Source organism: Pocillopora damicornis, chromosome 1, assembly GCF_964200805.1.
Source record: "Pocillopora damicornis chromosome 1, jaPocDami1.2, whole genome shotgun sequence".
Classification (NCBI taxonomy): domain Eukaryota; kingdom Metazoa; phylum Cnidaria; class Anthozoa; order Scleractinia; family Pocilloporidae; genus Pocillopora; species Pocillopora damicornis.
The window spans coordinates 11220474-11237500 of NC_142670.1; the positions used below are offsets into that span (position 1 = coordinate 11220474).

General features: G+C 37.7%; 1 pseudogene across 1 annotated transcript; it reads left to right on the forward strand.

Annotated features, from left to right (window-relative positions):
• The first annotated feature begins 8418 nt into the window (after positions 1-8418).
• LOC113686170 (uncharacterized) lies at positions 8419-15419 on the forward strand (annotated as a pseudogene). Its single transcript, XR_016184771.1, has 6 exons — positions 8419-9861; positions 10917-10982; positions 11097-11162; positions 11315-11365; positions 12311-12376; positions 13383-15419. The product of XR_016184771.1 is annotated as an uncharacterized LOC113686170 (transcript).
• Positions 15420-17027: the final 1608 nt, after the last annotated feature.

A 17027-nucleotide genomic window follows, 5' to 3' on the forward strand; every position in this document is an offset into this window, starting at 1 on the left:
ATTATCCCTAAATAAACTTATTGAGGCCCACTACAGATTATATCTTAGCTTACCAGTGACGCTTTTTCACAGTTGTCTCCAAAGTTCCTGAAAATTAACAATCTCTTACAGTAGCTTTCTTTCGGTATAACTTTTCGATAAGTCAATCTATCCTTACAACAACAAGTACTGCTTCTGCACGACTGAGTCCTTATATCCAAAGTATTCCAGAAACTTCTGGAAGCTTACAACACAACTATTTTGGTAGCGTTACACCATGGCTACGTAACCCAATAAAATGCTTTAGAAAGTTCCTTGTCAGCATTCTAGAAATTTCTAGAAACTTATGGTTACAGTTAGTACCCATAACTATTGTTAGTAGTGGTTACAGTGTTTGATGAGATGTTTGAAACTCAGTAAGTGAAACGTCGAACATGACACAATCATGCAGTAGGCACAGAAAGCTATCGCGTAAGAATCAAAGATAAATACTTTCAATTAAAGCTGCGTGTTAACGTGCTTTTTAAAGAAAGAAGAGTCTTGATTTCTGGGCATAAATTCCCGCCTCGTCTATAGCAGACTGTGGTCTTATTTGAAGGGAAGTCATCAACATACTGAGCCATTAAAATTTAAACTTATGGATTGATTTATTTCGATAAATCTCGTCTGTAAATATTTGATCGGCCAGAAAATAAACTTATAATCATGAAGAAGATAGGTTACAACTACAACCAGTTGAACGCTTAAACAATGATGAACAGAATGACGTCTTTTTACCTGCAGATCATAGATCAGACCAATCCCAACCGACTCATTGCTTTTAAGTAAGTGATTGTACTGAGTAATTGACTGTTATTTTCGGCTGGCTGGATGCAGTTATTTAAGTTACGTGCGATCCCGATTCAAATTCAGCACAAGACTGCAATTCAGCTGCCCATACATCCCCAACCTTACTTGGACTGACCTGTGAGCTCTTCATTCTGTAGTTGTTCTTTATGGAAGATGGAAAAACGATGTTCGTCTTTCTTTTGAATCCCTCTCTGATCTGCAGATAGAGGGGCAACATGAAATATGGTTCTTAGCATTCCGCGGATATTTATTTTAACACAAAAACTTGATGATATGGAGTTAATAATCAGTTTGATGTTTTTCTTACCTGAGTGTTTCGCATGCAGTGTAGAGCGAAAATCAGGAAACCCTGCAGCACAAACTTGATTTCAAGATCATTACTTTCACAATATTCAAATAAATTTGTCACATATCAATTAAGATTTCTGTTAGTCTGAAGAGAAATTTAAGATGGAAGGGAATTGCATATCCTAGAAATAAATAAGGAATCTGTCTTCTCTTGCATAGTTAACACCTTTTTGTTTTTACAATTTCAAAAATTTCATCTAACAACTGTAGTGGTGTCTCAGTTAGCAAACAAAATATATAATCGAGATTGAATGATTTTTGAGAGTTTCTATTGAACACTTACCTGAGTAGAGTTGAGTATGGTTAAGATGTAAGGAAAAGCTTTGTGTTTAGACACAGATAGCCACGTGACACCCAGCAGGGGAATTACCACTACGCTGCTTTGATACCAAGTCTAGGAGTTTAAAAAAACCCTTAAATTAACTTCCTTTGACAATGAATTTTCATTATCAGATATCGTAGTGCCTCGCTGATTGAGGAATGAGTAAGCTAGGCGAATATTGCTTTACAGGAGGACATGGCAATCTCTTTTGTTTTTAGTTTTATGTTATGAATCTTACTGTATTTTCTAAAAATGCTTGTCTTCCGCTTTTGGCTGCACCAAATTGGTCATCTTCTTTAGGACTCGTACAAGTATAATAATGTTGAGCTGAAGAATGCAATAGAAATAAATTAATTATTTAGATATGGTTGTCGAATGGCCAAAGCCGGAGGGGATCCTTGCCAAAGACGTTACTAGTTTGGTAACAAGGGTGGGATGAGGAGTCATTTAAAGGGAAAACAACTCAACCAGGAGATTATAGGGTTCGATCCACTGACAATGAGCCAAAGAAATCGCAAACAAAATTTCTAAACTGGGTGAACCACGCCAAGTGAAGCCTCATGTTAAAAATATAAACTCAAAATCTTCTACTCTTCCTGCTCCATTCATCTTTTTCAAGGTTTTTTCATTAGTTATTTTTGGGCGAAAACATATCTTGGCATATCAATGTGAAATAGAAAGAAAAAATCAACAAGGAAAGGGAAGAATTACTTTTTTCATACCATGTAGTAAAAGTTGGAGAATTTATGAAGCTATCTTACGCCTCTGAAGACATTGCCTCGAGAGGTTTATCTCGCAATTGAAGGTGATCATTAACTTAAAATGGGCCAGCAACCTTGCAAATACCAACAACGTCCACAGTTTTTGGCGAGTAAGTGGCAAAAGGGAAATGGTAAATATTGTGGGGGGTCATATCATAAATATTTAATTTGTTTTTTTAAAGAGCACAGAAAAAAGTCTGTGGCAGCAATAAGTCCAGGTATACCAATCACAATCACCAACACCAATCATAAATTCACAACTTCAATGAAAGACACAAAGGGGATGAATATCCAGATCAGGTTGTTAGTTGAGGAAAGCCAGCAACTAAACTCGAAGAGGTGAGAGACGTGAAAGAAACACAAATTGTCAGCAAATGAAATGATACCTGTCTCAAAATGTATACAAAAACAAAACAAAGAATTAAATGCAACATATTAAAAGAAGAAGAGCAAGAAGAAACCCTTGAATTTTTTTCCTACTATTTATTACTCGTATAGCTTTGTAACCCTTCTTTTCCAGCAGGGAATCCGAGTGAAATGGCCACCATGATCACTGGAAGACCTACCATAAGAAAGGAAGGAAATCCAAACACTTTACTGCATGACAGCACCATATTTGGTGATCCGAAAGCATGGTTACCGTTACCACGAAATGACGTGATACATGTAAATCTTAGTGTTGATGTTGCAAACTTTCGCAACGGAGAAGTAGAGAGAAATTCCCTCGATCAGCGTCTAACAGAAAGCGGCCATCAAGAAATACTGCATCAGAACTGCTGTTGTAACACAGGCAGCCTGTGAAGAAAAAGATTTTTTATGTTCTCGTCTTCCTCCCTTTGACAAGATATTCACGGTGCAAAGAGTTCATTCATTCCATGGATAGAAAGGGAGGACACTAACTTTGCTTTCTGTGGCGTTTATCCCGGCGAGGAAGATGATCTGTCCAGCTCCAAGGGACATAGAAACACTTAATCGAATTGGAGAGAGAGGTTGACGAACATCTCTGATAAAATAATTGTAAAAACAAAAATAATAAATTATATAAAAGCAACAACAACACACTAGAGACAGTAAGCACGGCAAACACAACAAAATTGAATTAAAAGACACAGCAAAATATAACTAAAATATCAACAAAATCTTGACAGCAAAGAAAAGAAAAAAAATCAGTGAATAGCTCCAGAAAGGACCAAAAGGAAAACATGACGAGGAAATGTCTAAACCTTAAAAAAATTCATAAACCGTCAGACCGTGGGCTTTTCAAGCGTTTTTAATGGGGCATGAAATGTAGTTTGTAATACTTGTTCTTATTGGCACGGAGATTTGCATTGAGATCTCTTTTCTCACTAGTATAGTTTAGGGGAGTTAAGAACCTACCTAATTAATCGACCTAGTTAATATTCAGGTACATTACTTACGTGAGGCAGGAATAAGGTATTAATGTTAAAAGTATCCCGACAACAGAAAGGCTTAGTCCCACGTCGATGATCATTTTCAGAATTGTTTCTTCCCCCTCGATGAGCTGTTAAAGGAAACATCGAGTTAGCTAATTGAGCCCATAAAATTATCGAGTAAAGGAAAAATTATTTGATTACCTTTGTGCTACTGTCGTAGCTCATTAAGACGGCAAAATGTGTCAAATGATTACAGCTACAAACTGTTTCTTCTGAGTTGCTTTCTGATGTAACTGCATGGCATCCTTCCTCTGAAAAGCCCTCAGACCTGAAAAAAAGTAAATTAACAAAGTGCCCAAAATTATTGGGGGGAAAGATGATGTTTGACGATTTTCCGCTTAGTTTTTCCTCCATTGTAGTCTTAGTTGCGAGAACTAGCATCCTTGCGATAGGCTTTTTGAGTGGCCAAAACTGTCGGGAAAAAATATGACAAATGGAGGCACCTCACCCATTTTTGGGAAAATGATCCATGCTGAAGGCCTCATTCCACTCAGGTGTCGCTTTCCACAATTTAGAACAAATTTCTCGACGGCCTCTGCCACCTCAAAGATGATTTTTGTAGTGTTTTAACGTCTTCCATACCGTCTTTTGTGACGTTCTTAGTTTTTATGGTGAAATCTTTAAACAAAGTTACAGCCTCCGTCAATTAGTTAATCAATTACATAAAATACTTCCAGGTCATTAATTAGTCAGTCTCACATATACAGTTCATACTGAAAATTCGAAAAAAGTCTAGCAGGAGGCTTCCGATGGTGTCCTGGGTATTCATTGGCTAAAGAACTCTTTTTAAAGGAGCCTGGATTATTTTTTAAGCCTCGGCACTTCCAACTTATATGGCTTAATGGTGTTTTATCCTTAAAGGTCAGATATTTACTTTTTGTAATTTATAAACATATATCACAGTCTAAAAGCCTTTAAGTTATGAAAATTACACACCTGTATAGAAGTTCTTCTGATAATATTTATTCCGCCAAATTTTGAAACATACTCCTTCGCCTGGAATAAAAATTAATGTCTGTCACATTTGTAAACAGAGAAGATCCTGAAAAGCGACATGCATAAAAACGGTAAATGACTATTTAGAAAACGTACCAGCTGCTGAACTGGTGATGACGATGGCGAGGTTGAAAGTGATGAATCTTAAAGAAAATGTTCATCAAGACGACATCATAAAAAAAAACTGCCTTGGTATTGCAATTTAAGGACAGAAATGCAGTAGGAAAGTGGAATAACAAAAGGCGGCTATGAACAATAAAAATTCTTAAATGCACTCGTTTTTTTACTGGTTATGCAGAACACTCTAATTGCTTCCTGTGCATTACTTTTGTCTTTCGGACAGGTCTTGCATGATCGATGATCAGATAGGGTTGTAGGATGTTTTTCGAAAATACTAGTAAATGAAATAACAATGCAATAACACATCCCTTAATCACTGGTTTAACATATGATACTAGTACACATTTACCCCATCTTTGTCATTTCAACTCGCCTCTAATCTTAAGCAAATAGTGGACTCGCCCTTAACCTTAAGCAAATAGTTCGCGATCCCACCCGTGGAAATAGTATCTTGGGCTTTAGTCTAACGGACATTTGTAATCGTTATGATAAACCTGTTGTTATTGCAAACCTGGGTACATCAGATCACGGCTCTGTGTTTTGGAGACCTAAACCATCTCGTGATATCACGGTGCGCGCTCATAAGGCCCAGAAACGCAGGGTACCACGGTTTCCGGAGTCGGCTATTAATGCTTTCGGGAGGTGGGTTTCTAGTCATCATTGGTTCACTAGTCTAGACAGCGTGGCTTTAGTTGACAGCTTAACGGAATCGTTTAACACTGATGTGAAAACAGAAATTGATATTAATTTCCCACTAAAGTCGGTGAAAATCCATCCCACCGATAGACCCTGGATGACATCTCGCATTAAGCAGTTCATCCTCGAAAGGAAGTGGTGGAGTCTCGTTAAAAAGCTCTCCGGTAAATCCAGTGGTGTGAGTGCTATCAGTTATGAGGTCCACAATAAAGTATTGTCTGGCCTGGGGCTGGCAAATATGCTTAAAAAATTTTTTGTTTCAATAACATCTGATGATCCAGCCCTGCATTACAAACGCTCTCTGCCTTTCTACCCGCATCGGAAGAGTTACCTGTCATCCGCCCCACGGAAGTCTACAAAAAACTGCTCAGGCTAAGTCCTTTCAAAGCTTGCGGTCCTGACGCGATTCCAAATCGAATTCTGAAGCTATTCGCGTCTGAGCTTTCTGATCCCGTGACCACTATATTTAACCGGTTGTTGTCGTCTGGTAACTTCCCCTCGGCGTGGAGGGATGCCTATATATCACCAATACCAAAGGCGTCACCCGTCACCTGTGATAATGACCTGCGACCAGTAGCGCTGACTGCATGCCTTTCAAAGGCATTCGAGGATTTTGTTGTCCAGTAGCTCATGGAGGACATCAAGGAGCACATTTACCCAAATCAATTTTGTTCTCTCAAAGGTGTGTCAACCACCTTTTGTCTACTTGATATGCTGCATAACTGGCTATCAGCTCTTGAATCAACTGGTACGTATCTATTTCTCTAAAGCGTTTGACCATATTGACCATAATATTCTGGTATGCAAGCTTTTGAAAACGGGTGCTAGACACATTATTGCTAAGTGGATTTGCAGCTTTTTATCACAGAGACGACAAGCTGTAAAGTTTGACGGGCTCCGAAAAGGGACCAAGCTTAGTCCAGTTCTCTTTCTGGTTGTGGTTAACGATTTAGCTGGTAGATCGAGTTCCTGAAAGTATGTCGACGACATTACAATTTCCGAGGTAGTTCCCCACGGTTCTCCATCAACTATACAAGATGATCTTGACAGCATTACAGCCTGGGTGGAGGAAAGTTGTATGAACCTAAACCCGAAGTAGTGCAAAGAAATGCTCCTCTCCTTCCTTGCTAAAGATCTCGACGTACTCCAGCTCACCGTCAATGATACGTATCTTGAAAAGGTCAGCGTGCACAAAGTGCTTGATATTACTCTTTGTGACAACTTAAAATGGGGCCAAAACACCAAGGAGATTGTTGACAAGGCGTGTAAACGTCTTTACCTTCTAAGGGTTTTGAAACGGGCTGGAGTCCCACCGGATCACCTTATCACCATATATTGCGCCCTTGTGCGATAAATTTTAGAGTACGCTTGCCATGTTTGGAGTAGCAGTGTACAGTCACACCTCAAGCAGCAACTAGAGCATGTTTAAAAACGTGCCTTGACGATTATTTTTACAGGAAGTGACTATGAAAAGGCACCTTGCAGAGGCTCCATCGCTAGTCTTTCAGAAAGAATGTTGTGCTTATGCAATAAGACCTTTGAGAAAGCACGCGAGCCCTCCTCGCGCTTATTTTCGAATATTCCCCCTGGCGTAACGCTGTCCATGGGCGTTATCTGAGGTCCAGCCACCGTATATCGTTGCCGAGATGCAGGACGGAGCGTTTTAAGACTAGCTTCTTTCCGGCAATGGCCTTTTTACAATAGTGATACATTTTTATATAGCTTGTATGTATATATATAATATATATATATATATATATATATATCATATATATATATATATATATATATATATATATAAATATATCATATATATCATATATATATATCATATATATATTGTGTATATATATATATCTATATATGTATTTTTTCTGTTTTTATTTATTGTTATTTTTTTATGTAAATATAGATTTACCAACATGTGATATTTTTTTTAACTTTTTAAAAAAATTTTTTGAGAATGTAATCAATGTAAAAACTGTTTTATTTTATTTCATTTTCAATGTAAACGTGTTTTATTTTACTCCTGTACGAAAACATGTATTGAATAAATCTTTAATTTATTTATTTATTTATTTATCTCTACGGGGCTTGGTAAATGCCACGAAAACTTTTCTTCTTGTCGCACAGCTGGAAGTTCAAGAACAAGAAGTGTTATCGATGACCCTGAAGTATCCAGAAACTACGCATGAATGGTGATAAGTATTACTGTTTTCTCACAGAAACTTTTCTTAAATTTCTAGTTTCGGCAGTCCTCTTTGAAAGAGCCGCTATATTATTAAGTACATCCCGCGTTTCTAGAAGAGTACCCAACACTTTCATTTTTAATCTCGTATTTTAACCAGCAGTTGATATCTCTGACAATGTTCAAGCCATTTGCATCAATCTCAGACATACCTCGATTGTCTCTTAAAGTCATCCAGTGACTGAATAACATTAGCAGGGTAATTAGAGGTTGACTTAAAGGTCAAAAATAGACATATCAGACATATTATACGATCATTCCGTCACAGTGAGCCCGGAAGCGACACCGTTCATTTCCACCGCTCTTAGAAAGTATGTCACCCCCTTTCTTTGCAAGGGTAATATAAGTAACAATTTTTTCAAAGAAATGAAAGGAAAGTGTGTACTCCAAACACTTTGAAGTAAAAGCCTTCCTTTCCCTATTAAGAAATTCTGCGAACAGCTTTTTGAAGAAACAGAAAGCGAACAAGTCGTCAAGACATCCCCCACTGAATACATTTTGAGTTATAAGGAAAAGAAGCGAGTTGTTTTTCGAACGCGATTAAGTAAAGATAAATATCTTCCTAAAAATGTTTTCCTCGAGCAAAGCATTGAGAGGTGGGGGCCGCCCTATTTGACGTCATTAGCTATCATTTTGTCACTTTTCGTGGATGCGGAAGTGGCAGTTGTGCTTTTGATATATCATCTCAGGTTGATTATCGAGACTTATAAATGGGGAAGGCAGCCTCTACAACTTTGAAGCCAAGCGATGTGAACACAGATGGACAAAATCAAGTGTTTCAAATCACAATCAAGCGCGGAAAAGACGATACATCAAGAGCGAAGCCACTTCCTAGCTTGCAGTTAGAGGTTGATCTCGGTGACATTGTCTCTCCGTACATCGATGTTATGTTCATCTGTAGTGAGTGGGGCTCTAAAAAGGGAGGACTCTCAACGTTCAATAGAGAGCTAGCTGTGAATCTAGCGAATATATCAAACGGCAGAATCAAGGTTCACTGCTACGTATCTGAAAGCAGCGAAGCGGAAAGGTAAGATGCAAGCAGTAAAGGAGTGAATCTTATCACCGCTAAGCGCTCTCCAGGATCTAGCGATCCCTTGGATTGGCTAAAAACTCCGCCGTCAGATAGATTAAATCCTGATGTTGTGGTGTCTCACGGGAGGAAATTTGGTAGCGCCGCTTATTTCATTCAAATGATCACAAACTGCCGTTGGATACATTTCGTGCATGTCAATTGCGAAGCTCTTGGAAAACACAAATTGGAATGTAACGTCACGGCGGATGCGATTGCAGATAACGAAGAGAAGAACAGACAAGAACTCGAACTCTGCAGAGCATCTGAGTTAGTTGTTGCAGTAGGCTCTCTACTACAAAGAAAATATCAAAGAAGCCTGCCAGATATTAAAGTAGAGGTCATTACTCCAGGGATTTTCGAAGAGTATATCAATCCGGCTGCAACGCAATCCGAGCGTGAATTATCAGAGGAAGACTTCAGTATATTTATGTTCGGTCGTGGAAGCTTTGAGGACTTTTCTCTCAAAGGATATGACATCGTTGGAAAGGCTGTGGCTTCTCTGGAAAGAAAATTTGAGCTCACATTTGTCGGTGCGGCACAAGATGAACAAAGGAAGATAGAAACGTGGTTTCTGGAGGAAACCAAAATATCACGTAACCAGTTAACCATTCGTGGCCTCTGCAGTTATGAACAAATTAAAACAATGTTACGTGAAGCGGACTTAGTCGTCATGCCGTTCCACACAGAGGGCTTTGGTTTGGTTGCGCTGGAGGCAATATCAGCTGGTGTATCTGTTCTTGTCTCCAGTGAAACTGGAATTGCCAAAGCCCTTAAAGACTTAGAGAATGGGATGTCCGTGGTTGTCAAAACAGATGTATCTGATGAATGGGCGAATAGAATCTTTCGTTTGTCAGAACAGACACGAAGAAACAGACATATTACTGCCTTGCGGCTTAGAGAGCAATATAAGTTAAAGTATTCGTGGGAGAAAGAGTGCAAGAAATTTGAGAAGATGATCCTTGAGTTAGTGAAAATCACTGATCAAAATGAAATTCCCTTAAATCGTCGTTTGACAGGTATGCATTTTTTCCTAATGTTGTTTTTGCATAGTTTACCTCAAAATGCTTCAATACTAAGAAATTTACTTCCAACTGGAAAGTCTGTGAATAGGCTCGGATGTAATTTCAAGTAATGAAGTCAATTTGACCCTAATTGCTCAGATTTCCCGATGAATAAATCAAATTTTCTCATAAGTGGGAAGTGTTTGTGTGTATTGGACAACATTCCATTAAGAGCACCAGCTAGTGAGATAATTTGTCTCATCTGCGCGTATAAAATTCACAGTTCCCTGAAAATGAAAGCCTTTTCAGTTTCCAAGTTTTCATCATTGTTAAAAATGTTTCATTCTAAACATTTTGTTGAATTCAATCTACTAAGTAATGTTTATAATTACAAAACCCTTTGTGTATGTGTAGTAAAACCACTGTGTTGATTAATGGGTTGCCCTCAAAAGTGAAGATGTATATTGTATATTCACTGAGTCCTCTGTGGACGTGAGTTTTTACTGGGATCTCTGTATCTCTGTGGACATAATCTGATCATGATGCAGCAATATTCAGTTATTAAACAACACAACTCTGAAGGATGCTCTGAAAGCAGTTCTCAAAGCAGATGACGTATAATCTCCCAAAAGTTTAGACGGGGGGCTGTTTAACGCAGGTGTGCAATTTGTGCCATAAGAATGTTTTCAAGGGGTAAGAATGGGGCCAGGCAGTAATTACAGGCAACAAATGGTAAGAAACCCTGATATCAATGAATTTGGGGCATGAAAAAATTTTGAAGTAAAACTATCAAATGACTTAATTGACAATCTATGTTCTTAAGTGCGTGTTCAGTTTAAGATTTTGCTTAAGTAATGGTGTTGCCAAAAAATTATTTTTGACCAAATTAAGTTTTCGTCAAAATGACATGATGTTAAAACATAATGGGATTCATGCCACTGTACTAATAATTTAATTTACATGGCTATATGTTTTTTTCTGTTGCTTGAATTTTCTATTTTTCAAATGCCTCTTGAACACTTTATTGGTTGTGACCGCATGAGTATGAATCTTATTTCCATCTTGAATAGATCCAAACATTTTAAATGAAAAAACAGAGCGAACCGAGAGAAGAAAAGAAGGAGAGAAAGCAATAGGTATGCATGTGAACCTGTTTTGTAGTGTGCCAAAAAAAGCTGTCTATTCTCATCACCAGCTGTTATGGGAATTAATATGTTATTACATTTTTGTATTTCATCCTCTGAATTAAGATCCAGGAACTTCAGATAAAAAAGCAAAACAAATAAACAGCAGCCGCCAACGTGTAAAACAAGCAGGTATGTCCATCAACGTCATGTATCACTTTTCATATAAGGTGGTGAAATTAATACTATAAATCTATTGGGACTGTTTGTACAACTAGCTCTATTTCTATCTGCAGCCTTTAGTGATATATAAACGTATTACTGTTGTACTTTGTCTTGTGTAGATCCAGACACTTCCAATAAAAAAGCAGAACAAACTACAGAAAGAAAGACAGGTGGGCAAGGGGCAGCTACATATATTTAACATATTTTGTAAAGTGCCCTTAAAAAATGCAAATCATTTCTTGTTTCAGTACCTTTTGTAGACCCAATTTAGTGAGGATATTTCGATATCCTCTCTACTGATATGAGGGCATGATTGAATTATTTTGACCACAGATGGAGCCAGGTCTTTCTTTGATTTGTGAACGGTAAACAGCTGTCTGGCTTTCATCAGAAAATTACAACCTATTTAAAACTAATTAAGAATTATTCTGAGTTAACATACAGAAAGTATTATATAGTGTGCATGAACTGAACAGTTCCTTGAGGCAACATATTCTTGGGAACCCAATGTCGGCTTGTTGTATATTCTACCAGTCCAGTATTTTTGGTATTGGTGAAATGATCCAAGGAATTTCAAATTTTAAAAGCAGTGAAATAGATAAAAAAAATGACTGGAAAGAGCTAATACTCTGAGTTACGGAGGTGTATTAATTGCAGTTTATAAATATACTTAAATCAGTTTCCGGTGCAGATCATGACACCTTAGATAAAACAAGAGAAACACAAAGGGAGGCAAGAAATTACCTTTTTTAAAATGTTATTGGTCACATAACTTTAAATAAACATTCTGAGCCCAGGGATAATTTTGATTGTTCATACTCTCACTCTACAGGTGAATAAAAGTCAGCTTTTTCTTTATTTTGTGTACAAGTCCACAGCTGCTTACTTTCATAGCTTTCTGTAGGATTAAATTATAAGAAATTTAGAAGCTGTTTTAAATTGCTTAACATATTCTAGTTTGGGTCTTAAAATATACAGAGTACTCTAAGATGAACATTTCCTTTCAGTGCTAATAATAAAAATCCCAAGACTTTTCATTTTCACTGACTTCCTAAAATCATCATAGTACCTAAAGAACGTCATCATTGTAACATCTGTGTTGTCATTCTATGCAGCTCCAGGCACCCCAAATGAAACAAAAGAACAAATACAGGAGGACAAGGAAGTAGTGCAAGCAGCAGGTATGTAATATTTACCTACTTGCAGGATTCTCGAGGTAAACAAAAACTCCTGTAGAGGAGTGTTGTCAGTGACAGCTGAGACTAATATTCTAAAAATTTTAGCAATTTTTTGGTCTTTTTAAGACTAAAAATCTGGGTTAAAATGGGGGAATCAATTAGTTCTTTTTGTCAGAAACAATGTAAGAGTTTCAAAAGGCAATTGCCCAGTCATCCTACTCTAAAAAATTCGGAGGTACCCTCCTTAGTGCACATTTAATACTAATTATTCATAGTATTACCCTGGGTATTCAGAGTTTCTTAGGTATAATTATCTTAAGTTTTCATGCAAGTTCAGATCTACAGACTGTCTACAAAAAGAAAAGAAAAAATGAACGCATGAGAGGCGTTGTTTACATTACATAGAAATGGTCAAAAATGCGATGTGCTGCTAAAATGTGATTACTTTCACATCATTTACTATGCTGTTTAATTTACTGGTATAATATACTTTATTATAAAGTTCGATGATAATGCGCGTTGTCTTTGGTTGAAAGAGCGTGCTCTATTAGACTACGTCTCGTGTTTGTCCCCACTCTTATTTCGTACTCTCACCGCTTCCTGTGTGCTTTAAAACAGACCACAACACAGTCAAGGCTTCTCCATTTGTTAAGTATGTGAAGTTAAATATTAGCAAAACTGTAATGGAGAGATGCTAAATTGAACGGAACTCAGACTTCAGAGATTTTATACAGTATGTGTAAAAACTTTTATGGCTATGAAATTTTCAGCTCCCATTCTATAAAAATCTCTGCAAATGTCAATAGAGGAGATGTAATTGTTATCCTAGTTGTTTAATAATAAGTTTAAGACTACTGAGTTAACTATACTACTAAAGCAACTCCTGGAGGGTTTGTTTATGCTCATTATCCGTGTTTACAGTAACTGAAATACTCCCATAATCCTTCAATCTCACCTTCCATAAGTAATGTTTGTCTCTCATTTTCCTTCCCTAACAACTCTATCGTAGGTGACGCTTATGTGAACCAAGACATGGAGGAAAGTGTTGTTCTGCTTTTCTCTGCTGCAAGTGAAGGTGATGTCGCTGAAATTGAATCCTTGCTCTCTCGTGGAATTTGTATTAATTCGCGAGACTCGCAAGGCTGGACACCGGTAATGATTGCTGCTGGAAATGGCAAGGTACAAGCGGTGAAGTATCTGATCAGTAGAGGAGCTGATCTGGGTCTGCGAGACAACAATGGCAGGAATTCGTTACATTGGGCCTCACTATGTGGTGACGTTGTTGTCATCCAGCTACTGGTCAGTCACATGACTGATATTGACCCAAGAACTGCCACTGGTAGGACGCCGCTAATGCTTGCTGCTGAAAATGGAAAGGTGCAGGCGGTAAGGTGTCTGATCATGAAAGGAGCTAATCCGGCCTTACGACACAGGACTGGATGGAATTCGTTACATATAGCCTCACGGTATGGTCACGTTGATGTCATTGAGCTGCTGGTCAGTCACATGACAGATATTGACTCGGAAGATACCTGGGGTTGGACGCCGCTAATGATTGCTGCTGAATATGGCAAAGTACAGGCGGTGAAGTGTCTGATCAGTAAAGGAGCTGATCTGGCTTTACGACACAGGACTGGATGGAATTCGTTACATTTCGCCTCACTACGTGGTCATGTTGATGTCATTGAGCAACTGGTCAGTCACATGAGTGATCTTGACTAAAGAAATGTCCGGGGTAGGACGTTGCAAATGATTGCTGCTGAATATGGCAAAGTACAGGCGGTAAAATGAGACGACTGAGGAAGGCATTATTGACACAATACTTTCTCAGTGAGTTGACATTGAATCCAAAACCAAGGATGGTGAAACCCCCTTATGATGACACGGCGCCTTGGACTTACCGAGACAGTGAGTTATCTTCTTAGTAAAGGAGCCAAGTCTAACTAAGAAAGAGTCAGACAAGTGCTCCTTCACGCATGCTCAGTGAAGCTGAGTTGTCTCTTGATGTTTTGTCAGATGCTAATCGTGAATGGTTTGAATACGAGATTTTTCAGCTTCTTACCCAGGGCTTTTCCCTCCCCAGAGAATCGGGAAAAGCACTGGGAATAACTTAACGGATTGTTTCAACGCAAGCGTCATGTTGGCAAATTTTCTTGAGGCAATTTAAAATGACAGGCTTTGTCGAGTGTGTAGAACTGAATAATCATAGTTTCTTCACCAAACGAAGAAGGCCAATTGTATGCTAGTATATATTCCAAATTCTCCTAAAAATGAGTACTCATGCTCAATTATTCAAACTCTGTAATCCCTTTCAAACTTCTGCTATTTTTGTATTGTAAACATTTGCCAAAGTTCTGTTTTCAGCCGTCTACTCTACGCCTTTCGCTTGGGTTTAAGAATTTATCCAAATACCGAAAGATCCATTTTTGTAGAAACCCCGCTTTTCGTCATCAAAGTAAAATATTTGAGTGGGAGAGAAACTGAGATCAGAGAATAAGTTTTAAATTATATATGATCAGTTTGGAATGTCTGAGAAGATATTTCTGTTACAAGATATATAGTGCACTTTGATATTTTCACGTTATTTTCGTAATGGAGGAAAGGATATGGAACTATTTTTATGGATATTTTGCAAAATTAAGTTTAGGTTTAAAAAATCAGAAAGTAGTTACGTCTATAAACAAAGTTAATGTCTGCACGTTATGTATTTTTGACAGTTTTTACTCGATTCAGTATTTTTTAAAATAACTTTTGACTATGTAATGAGAGGGGAGAATATCTCAATAGTTGAATGTAACGAAAACTATAATTAACATTACCACATTCAACATTTTTATGTAGAAAAGGAGGTAAACGTGACTGAGAAAAGCCATCACACCAGGAGCCCATTACATGGGCTTCTGATCACACGTTGAATTCGACGTGTCCCAAAGCTGTATTTCATGTGATAAGGCTTTTGAAAGTCAAGTTTGGCCGGTGGAAATTGTAGATCATAATGGTTGTGAAACAATTATAGCTAACTAAAGTTTTGTATTGGAAGAACGATATCTGTGACTCTCTGCTTTTTAAATTTTTTAGAGAAAATGTTCTTAGAGTTAATTTTCTTAGGGTTCTAAGGAAAGTCCTTTTGCTCGTACTCAGACCTTTCACGGCTAAGCAGTTGTAACATTTCAGTTACAGTCACAAGATAGGGTTTGGGTACGAGATCATGAAATTCTGGTCTATAAAATGACAGGATGTTTGGTTTGCTTGTGTTTGGCAGCTAGGGAGGGATGGTTAGGCAATGTTCCATTATTTTCTACTACGCCCGATTATCGGAGTTGAAGATTCCGTACAGCTAGGCAAAATCCTGAATCACGGCATGACATTAGACAGCGAATGGTGTTAAAATTATTTTTGAGTTTCGCGAAAGTTATTTATTAAAAAGCTTAGCACACATATCATTATTTGGGCCAACTTTATGAAGTGAAAAGGGCTAGAAAAACCTCATGGCCCTGGGTGTGGTCTTTGTCTATTTTCAGGGACCTGCTGTTCAAAATGTTATCATTCAGGGAAAGTTATTTTTCACTTATGCAAAATTCATCTTTATTGAAAGATGAATCTTGTCGACAAAACCAAAAGCAGATTTTCAGTATTGATTATGAATAAATTTTGCTTCTGTTTTACTCTGGAGCTTTTTAGCCCTCCAATATCCTTATCTGACAGGTAATCTACTCGGTGGGCATCTCTAACCTGACGCAAAATAAATTCCCATTAATATTCTGTCTTAAGGGAACACTAGTCTTCACAATGGACGTCAAGGAGGTTCCCAAAAGTAAATATTTACCACAATCAATTGATGCAATTCTGGAGACTTTTGCTATCATATATGGTGGTTTAACTTTTCTGTTGTATTTTCTTCTTTTCTCAAACATTTCTGAGGGAAATTCCCTCCGACAAATTTTACCCTTTTGCTAATGTTTCCTATGTTTTTGATGCTTTTCATCTTGCGCAGATTCAAACATTTGCAATAAGACAGCGAGTGCAAGCAGCTGGTATGAGAACTGGTATGTTAGTTTACTAAACATGTTGACTTTGTAGAAGTGTCCACTATTTACGCCACCAAAATATGAGATGTGTATCTCATCCTCAACGGGTTGAGGTAGTACGCATAAAGTGGCAGTAGACACAAGTGGAATCATCCAGGGAGTGCAAGCAGTAAGTATGTACATCAGCCTATTTTTGCAGTATGATCAACTGAACAAAAAATGTTATTTACTTATATAACCCTGTATACTAGACGAGCTAATAGTACATTTCACCCACGGTGATTGGCTAGTTTTTCACCCACGAGCAGCCAAAGACCTGAACTGACAATGCCATAAATGCGAGCAGGAAAAATGGAAACGACTTTCCATGTTTCCTGAAGCTATATCTGAGATTCTGTAGAGATATTAGAGAGATATTAAGCTGAGAATGATAACTGTGAAATAATCAACGCCAAAAGTAGGATTGTTGTTCTTTCAAATTTATTTGACTTTTGCTTTTTTGGAATGTGACAGGAGTGCATATTAAGTTTTTTCCCTTTGTTTTTGTAACAACTGTTTTTCTTTCGCTTAATTTACATATTAGTTTTAATAAAGATTTTTTTCTTTGTGTAATAACCTCGTTGAAT